At 39.0% G+C, this 8,574-nt stretch overlaps 1 pseudogene; it reads left to right on the top strand.

The window, feature by feature from the left end:
• Positions 1-6,641: 6,641 nt before the first annotated feature.
• On the top strand, positions 6,642-7,580 carry LOC145983827 (cytokine-like nuclear factor N-PAC pseudogene; annotated as a pseudogene).
• Positions 7,581-8,574: the final 994 nt, after the last annotated feature.

Here is an 8,574-nt window from a genome sequence, read left to right as displayed (position 1 = left end):
TTGTCAAGGGATTTCTGTAGTGGAGAAAGGGTTTGAACATTAAATTTTGGAGACTGTATTTATCGATATGGTTTTCGAGCCCGAACGTACCAAAAGAGAAGCTGGAAAAGAGTAAATATCTCTGTATCCTAAGAAAGTATTGACACCTCATTAAATAAATATTCTTGAAAGCCTGCAAAGTAATGGATGTAAAAATTTTCTTGTTCGCTTCGCTCGCAATGCTCTGTGTTTGGCGCTTTAATGAGGTGAATGTGAAGATTTTATACTATAGCTGCATTACAAGACAAGCGATATTCTCGATAATGATGAACGATTTTAGGCGTGGTCATGAGTGATGGGCACCCCTGTTTAGGGAGGAGGGGCAGATCAAGTATAGTGTTCAGTAAATCTAAGAAAAAGTTACTTTCGGTAGACACGTAATTAAATACTTTGTGGGGATTACGATATGGTTTGAAGGCGCGAATGATATTATTTGGGGGGGACGCATGACATGATTTTGGGGGGGGGTGCGCCATTTACCTTGGAGGGGATGGGCACCCCTGTCTCTACACAGTTTCAGTTATAACTTCTCGCTAAGTAACATGGTGTGGTTTGTTGTTATATTTTTACCACATCCGAAGTACCTATTTTTTTTTCATTATGTGGTACTTTTCAAAACAGTCTTTCCCAGTGAAGGCCCAGAGCTGAAGTCCTCAAATTCACCCTAATCTCTGACCTAATGTTGATCATACCCTGCATAATTTTGAGCCTCCTAAGCCTACTGGCTGCTTTTAATCATGGAAGTGTTAATTTGATCACAGTTTTTGTTTCAATAGCTCTAGTAATTACTTTCACTTTCTAATGACAAAACTGGATTTTTATGGGTTGATAATATGTGAACATTTCTAGCATAGATAATATTCACAAGTTAAAAATACATGTTATGAATACCAGAATATACTTATTTATTGAATCATTCATATATACCCAAGTATATGTACTTATTGAATTTGATTGGGTGGGCAATCGGGTGGGCACAGGAATTTTTGGGTGGGCGCTTGCCCACCCCCTGCCCACCCCTGTCGCCGTCCCTTTGCCGGTACTCCAAAAAATGATAGCACATATAAGTCGATCATCAGTTCAGTGTATTACTCCGAAATTAATAATTTTTCCGGAATTTAATTTTTTCCCTGTTACAAAGCATGGTGCGATACAATGGATTATAGGTACGTACATGATATCTATTTTTTTCACTGGACAAACAGGAAACAATATAAGGGACTATTATCGCAGTGAATATGGAAAAATTTTACCTAGTAAAAGAAAAAGGTTATATGCAAACTATATTCAACATACACTGTATGACTCAACAATATAATGTAATATTGGTGAATGTAACTATAAATGAAGTATGGTTAAAACCCTGTTAAAAGTAGTAGTATGTAATAGTTATATTGTAAATAAAAAAAAAGTGGTAGCGTTGTCGCCTTGTAATCAAGGGGTCCCGGGGTCGATTCCCGGTGGAGGCACGTAGTGATTCGGATCCCACTTTAAACTGTAGGTCCAGTCCCGATTAGCCTTACTGTGCATAAAGTGAACTTAAAACACCAATTCAATCAAGCCATCTGGACAAAAAACAACAATATATTTTATCTCATCCTGAACACTTTTGATGAGGAAGATATGATGAAATTGATAAAGGGACACTCACAAAGAACACTCATGGCCAGTCCGGGAATAGAACCCGGGACATCTGACGTGGTAGAAAGTCTATATTCACCACGCTATGCTAACCATTCCTCCACGGAAGACGGCTGAAGTGTCTTGAGAGAGGGTCACCCCTTACAAATGTACATCATACATCGCAGTACGTTGATGTGAATCGCATAGAATAAATTAATTAAAGTGGTGTGTTTGCTTGTTCAACTTAGATGAAAGCAGCAGTATATGGAGACAGAACTGCAGCATTAGATTTGCAATTGGAAGTAGCATCACGCTTTGACACAGATGGCAGCCATTAACATATTATGATGCATTTCTACCCGGAAAACTTCTGAGCTGCAATGTTTACGAAGTGAGTGAAAGCGAACAGGCAGCCCAGAGAAGAAGGCAAATGTAACCTTGTGCTATTAATATCCTCGTGTCAAATGTGGTTCTTCCCCTGTGTGACAGTGTTGCCACATGGAGGGAAATTCTGGTAAATTTGTAAGTAAAAAGAGAAAATAGGAAATTTTATGAAAAATATAAAAGATGCATGGAAATTTTAAGATTTGAGTTTAATATGTTTTATGTAAGTTATTTCAAGAGTGAAATACATTTCCCCTATTTAATAATTTATTTGATTGATTGAATCAGGTTATTTTACGTCGATTTTCTGCTCTTTTTGGCCAATCGCGACGATGATGAGTGATGATATGATGGAATCGACTCACAAAGAACGCCCAGGTCAGGCCGGGAATCGACTCCGGGACCTCCAACGTCCCTGGATGAAGACACATATTCTCGATCTCAGCCATACTGACGTGATAAGCACCACGCTTCGGCCGCTTTTACACTTTAGGGTTACGAAAAACTCAATAAATGAAATCAATCAATCAATTGTAACTAGAGAAGGGCTGGCACCAAACAGTTTTTTCGCACCCACCTATGCATGAGGGTAACCCTAGATTATAACACCATTAAGCCTTGTTTCCATGATATGAAAACTCAATATGCTGACCAAGGCAGAAATTTATTTTATTATAAAACATAAACTAAAAGTAACGTTTCAAGATTCTAGCAAGGTCTTCTTCAGACTCTTTACCAAGTACAAATTTAACAAGGTACAAAACAGGACGATATATAAACACAAAAATTACTCCCCTCCAGACTATTAGAAAGTTGTTTTCCTGGAACATTCTAGCAGGTGGCCTTCCCTCGTCAACTGTACTTTCACCTGACAGGCGATTTAGCTAAACATTTTCTTTCATCTGGAATGTGGTTGGACTCTTTATCTCATGCTCTTTTTCCTTTCTTTCTTCATTCTTCTCTCCTCTTTCTCTCTTGTCCTTTCCACTCTTTCTAACACCTTCGTTCATTGTGTCTTCTTCACCTTTCTTCTCTATTTCCTTAATCTACTTCCATTTTCTCACTAGTATTCTCTTCTCCCTTCCTATCTGCTTAGCCTCATCCCACTCTATGTCATGTCTTGTTTCTCTCGTGTGTTTAAATATCGCATTTCTCTCTCTCTTAAGTCGTACATCATCCCTATGTTGTTTCAACCTGTCTTTCAGCCTCTTTTTTCGTTTCTCCTATGTACACACTCTGACATTCTTTACATTTCACATCGTAGATAATCCCTTCCTCTTCTCTGTCTGCCACCTGCCAGAATGTTCCAGGAAAACAACTTTCTAATAGTCTGGAGGGGAGTAATTTTTGTGTATATATATCGTCCTGTTTTGTACCTTGTTAAATTTGTACTTGGTGAAGAGTCTGAAGAAGACCTTGCTAGAAGGTTGAAACGTTACTTTTAGTTTATGTTTTATAATAAAATAAATTTCTGCCTTGGTCAGCATATTGAGTTTTCATATCATGGAAACAAGGCTTAATGGTGTTATAATCTAGGGTTACCCTCATGCATAGGTGGGTGCGAAAAAACTGTTTGGTGCCAACCTTTCTCTAGTTACAATTGATTGATTGATTTTACTTCACTTTTCTGCCACATCTGGCTGATCGCGAAGATGAGATGAAAGGACACTTACAAAGAATGTCCATGTTCAGGTCGAGATTCGAACCCGGGATCATTGGCGCCGTAGCGTTGTGCTAACCACTCCGCCACCGAGGTTGGTCCCTCTTAGTTACGGCTCTGCACGTTTGACGGATATACGCTATGGATCCAGGACAGCGGCGGCACCAGGATTATTCATTTAGGGGTGCTGAGAGGGTGCGGAAAGAAATTTAGGGGGTGCGGTTCTGAAAATAAGGAAAACATGAAACACGTATGCAACCTTTCAAAACTGGGGAGGGTTGCAAGGACAGTTTACTTTCCCTTGGTAGATAAGATTTAGCATAGTGCGGGGGCAAAAATAGCAAAAAGCGGGGGCAGCTGCATCCCTAATCGCAGTCACTGATTAACATAAATTACTGACTGAAATTAAAATATATGTGTGAAATATATAACTTCAGATTGACATTCATTTTGCAGGGATGCTGTGCCCCCCCCCCCCTTGCCCTCCTCCTCCTGGACGTGCATGATGATATGTATTAAGTCTTATACTCCAAGAAAATGGTCATACAGTGTAAATATTCAGATACACGTTGCAGTCTTATTGAACTATATACTGAAATACAAAATAAAATCATCCTGCCCTTAAAGATACAATTTTTGAACCTTTTCAATTTAACCAGTACAGGTACAAAATACATAGTACATTATACCTTCCGTCTGCCACAGGACAAAACGCGAAGAACACAGCAACTGTGTCATCTTTAAAACCCCTTCTGCACTATGCCCAACAACGAACTGTAAAATTTCTTCGTGAACATTGCGCCTCTTCTTAACAGTTTTTGAAAAAGCCTGAAATCGAACGTTTACTAGACATGTTACGTGGAACAAATACATAGAACGTATTAACAAGAAAACTACCCTTTACGTTACAACTCGCATTAAATAATTTCCCGAGCACGACCTGATGATACCTTGAAAGCAGCTGAAATTCTTGCACCAGTGCGAGGAAGAACAAGCAGGCGGAAAATAAACCGTTTATTAACAATGCAAAAGAATGAAAAAACATAACTCACATTAAACTATAAACAATTATCAAAAACCACGGACAGACCACTTGAAGAAACAAGAGAAGAAAAAATTCATAACAGCAATAAAAAATGGTCGCTGATCTTTATAGAGGTTGCCGCCAGTGCAGAAAAGTATGTGTATCCGCACCTCTTTCAGTGCTTGCCTGTTGCATGCAATAATAACGGTCTTACTTCAGTACCTAATATTCGGCACTCAATATGACGACATGACATAATATTACATATTAATGTTAGTGTTTTCAGTTGAACGTAGGGGGTGCTGAAGGGGGCGCGGAAGAAAATTAAGGGGGTGCGCAACTAGCGCCCCCCCCCCTGCTCCAGGAAGATATAGGATGTACAGTCATGGACACTTCTGGGTTGTAACGATTCCATTGAAAGTTAATGGGATTATTACAATCCAGAAATGTCCGTGACTGTACATTCTCCAGAATACCTACAGTAAACAAAAAATTCGTTCCCCACTTTGTCATTTATTATTTCGTCAACAGACATTATAAATCCCACTGAAGTTGGAAACCGTGAGTCGCTGACCTTCATTCACGTAGGATAAATGGTGTCAGTTTTCGTCTCATCTCGCTTGTACACCCCTTTTCAGCTGACTGTGAGGGGTGTCCAATACACTCTTGCCAGTTATGTTCTTCAAAATACATTCAGAAGCTGATATAACAAAAATAAATGTTTATTATACTACATGGATATTTTCGAATAAATGTACATAGGTTTATCTACTCAAATACTAAGCTTAACATATGGTAAGTTCACTTCTGAATAACTTCTGTGCACCCAAAGGGGGAAGAACCGTCGCAGAGAACAGATTTGGCGAACACATTGTGTGATAGCCATACGTACGTACTATGTTACGTAAAGCTGCTAGTATTAAGAAACATATAGACAGGCTTGAGCGTCCAACTGTTTTGGACAGATGTATTTGTGAATTTTGTGTCAGTGTGTTAAATGTATGTAGTGAAATGCTTCAATAAGTGTTCAAGAAGTAGACATCCCGTAGTGCGCTTCATTCTAGGGAAGTACCCAACATCTTAGCTTATTTGACCCAGTTTCGGGATGACATTTGAGGTGAGTGAAATTAGCTGTTGGAGTCAGCCTTGGTCCCAAAAGCCTGCCGGACCACAGAAGAGGTTTATTATTATTATTAATTATTCGGAAGATTCCTGGAAGCAAGTAACTATACACAAATGCAGAGGTAAGTAAACGATTTCTTAAAAATTCTTGGCCTACAAAACGCGACACGATCTTTGCTTTCTTTGAGCTTGACCCGCCGGTACCCCTTTCCTTTCAAGTATCCACCTACTTTTGTTGTCAAGAGTACCGCTTAAAAGTCGATCCGCACCACATTTTTATTTTATTTGTTGAAGCCACCGCGAAGTCTTTTGTAGCTGAAAATAATTTTGGGGGTATTTCATGTCTTTATTTTGATCGATTTGATATAGTATTTGCCACTTTTGGCTAATTGCGACGATGAGGATGAGTGATGATATGGTGAAACTGATGGAAGGGAGCCGGTCTCCGTGGCGGAGTGGTTAGCACATCGCGTTACTTAACATTTCTTTCACAATTTTTTTTTTACAAGAACTTAATTTATGGCCATTTTGGCGATACATTTACACCCCTAAAAGAGCCATGTGCAGACTAAAACTCTCGTCCCCAGCTTCCCGCCCTGACCTGTCTGACGTCATATGCAATCACGCTGACAAGTTACAACACGCACTAGTAAGTTTTAGTAGTTTTTAGCACTGCTGCAAATCTAAATTGAGAAATTTCCCCCCTTCCAGCAAGGAAGACGTGGGACAATTAGTAAGATCCTGAAAACTAAAATATACATTATATAGTGTTTAAGTGCCACGTGTACCATGGCTAAAAGTCTTGAAAAGGAAATGGAAATTCTTACAATTCGTGAAGATAGTGTGTCCCAGGCCGCGAAAACCTCCAAATTGGGATTCTTGGGTCTTGGGATTATGGGATCTATGCTCTCATTAAAGCTAATCAAGTCTGGATACAAAGTTACTGTTTGGAACAGAACACCGGAGAAATGTGCAAGATTGGTAGCAGCTGGAGCTGAAGAAAGAGCCACTCCAGCAGATGTGGCGAAGGAAGCGGATTATATATTTTGCTGTGTGTCTGGCCCACCAGCCGTCAAAGACATCTTCTACAGACCCGGGGGCCTTTGTCAAGCAAACTTGTCCAGAAAAGGCTACATCGAGATGTCTACCGTGGATCCTGAGACATCAGAACTCATATCACGTGCTGTCACCAACAGGGGAGGACGATATTTAGAAGCACAGATACAAAACAGCAAAACATATGAAGATGATGGCACTATTGTAATACTTGCAGCAGGGGACCGAGATTTACATGAAGAATGCCACCCTTTCTTCATTGCCATGAAGACACAAAATTCATTTTTCCTGAGTGAGGTAGGGTCTGCTGCAAAAACGAATCTGGTAATACAACAGATGAAGGGCATAGCCATAGCAGGTTTGGCTGAAGCAATGGTTTTAGCCAACCGATCTGCCCTATCAAAAGAAATTGTGTTGGAAGTCCTGTCATCAACCCTTCATGCATGCCCTTTGGTAATGCAACAGGCAAAGAAGATGGTGGAGGAAGAATTATCAACACAGATGCCATTAGAGCACATGCAGAAAGACCTGAAATTAACACTAGGCATGGCAAATAACATCCATCAATACCTACCAGTGACCGCTGCTGCAAACGAAGAATACACACATGCAGTGAGAAGGGGGTTTGACAAGCATGATGTGTCCGCTATTTACTTTGATAAGAAAGTCTGAGAATTTGGTCTATGTGTGGGTGCAAGAACACTGAAGAGGTCAAATTTACTTTTTTTGTTTTGAAAACTGTAATTCAAATGTTAGAACTAGCGTAGATGTGAAAATTTTGTTTCAAATGTGTGTTTTAAATGTAATCATTCTAGTAATAGTTTGCCTCTATATTGTGATTTAAAGAAAAGGTTGCAGTGTTTTATGTATGTTGCTTGTTGCTGAAAAATAACTAGAATAATCTTTATTAAGTGAATTCTCAATATAATTGCTATGTCTGGGAGTAGAGTTCTATATTTATGTGGATAAATTCACATCTGTATTTTATAATCATGTAGATTATCATCTGTTTGTGGTCTTGAATCAACTTGAACAAAACCTACCAAGCACAATTCGCAAGTAACAAAACAAAAATTAGTATACAGTTACACAGACTCTTTGGAAGCTGTAATACAACAAAATTCTTCAAAATGAAATTCCAGAAATTATTTATGGTCTCTACGTTTCACTTCAAACTCACTCTTTTTCTGTAACCCATGAAGAGAATTTATCCGTGTGTCATTGAAACAGAATCACAGAAACACACTAATCCCACTAACATACTAAGACCTACTAAATCTATCTAATGAAGGAAAATTAGGTGGAGGGAAATAAGTCTTCAGAGTGTACCACAACAATGCATTTGATTTGTTTTCAGCAGCTCTTGTGCACATGAGTTGGTGTAACAATTTGTTTAAATTTTATATTTATTCTTCCTCTCACCAACTTAAAACAGTGGCTCATTTTTCCCCATGAGTCTTCAAATAATATTGTGAAAGTTAATTGTTTGATTTGTAGTAACAAATTCCTTTGCTCATAAAATGCATACCAAAAGAAAATGAAAAAATACAACACTAATTCTCATCATTTTGGGAAATGACAAACTCTGTCAGGGAGACTGGAAAAGTGAGTTCAATTCTGGGACACTCCCGGCTATTTTGGAAGGGTTGGCTAGCCTGAAAGCTAC

Source organism: Lepisma saccharinum, chromosome 2, assembly GCF_977018435.1.
Source record: "Lepisma saccharinum chromosome 2, izLepSacc3.1, whole genome shotgun sequence".
In the NCBI taxonomy this organism is placed as follows: Eukaryota; Metazoa; Arthropoda; class Insecta; order Zygentoma; family Lepismatidae; genus Lepisma; species Lepisma saccharinum.
Note: the sequence above shows the minus strand (reverse complement) of the source record. Positions and strands in the feature narration are given on the sequence as shown.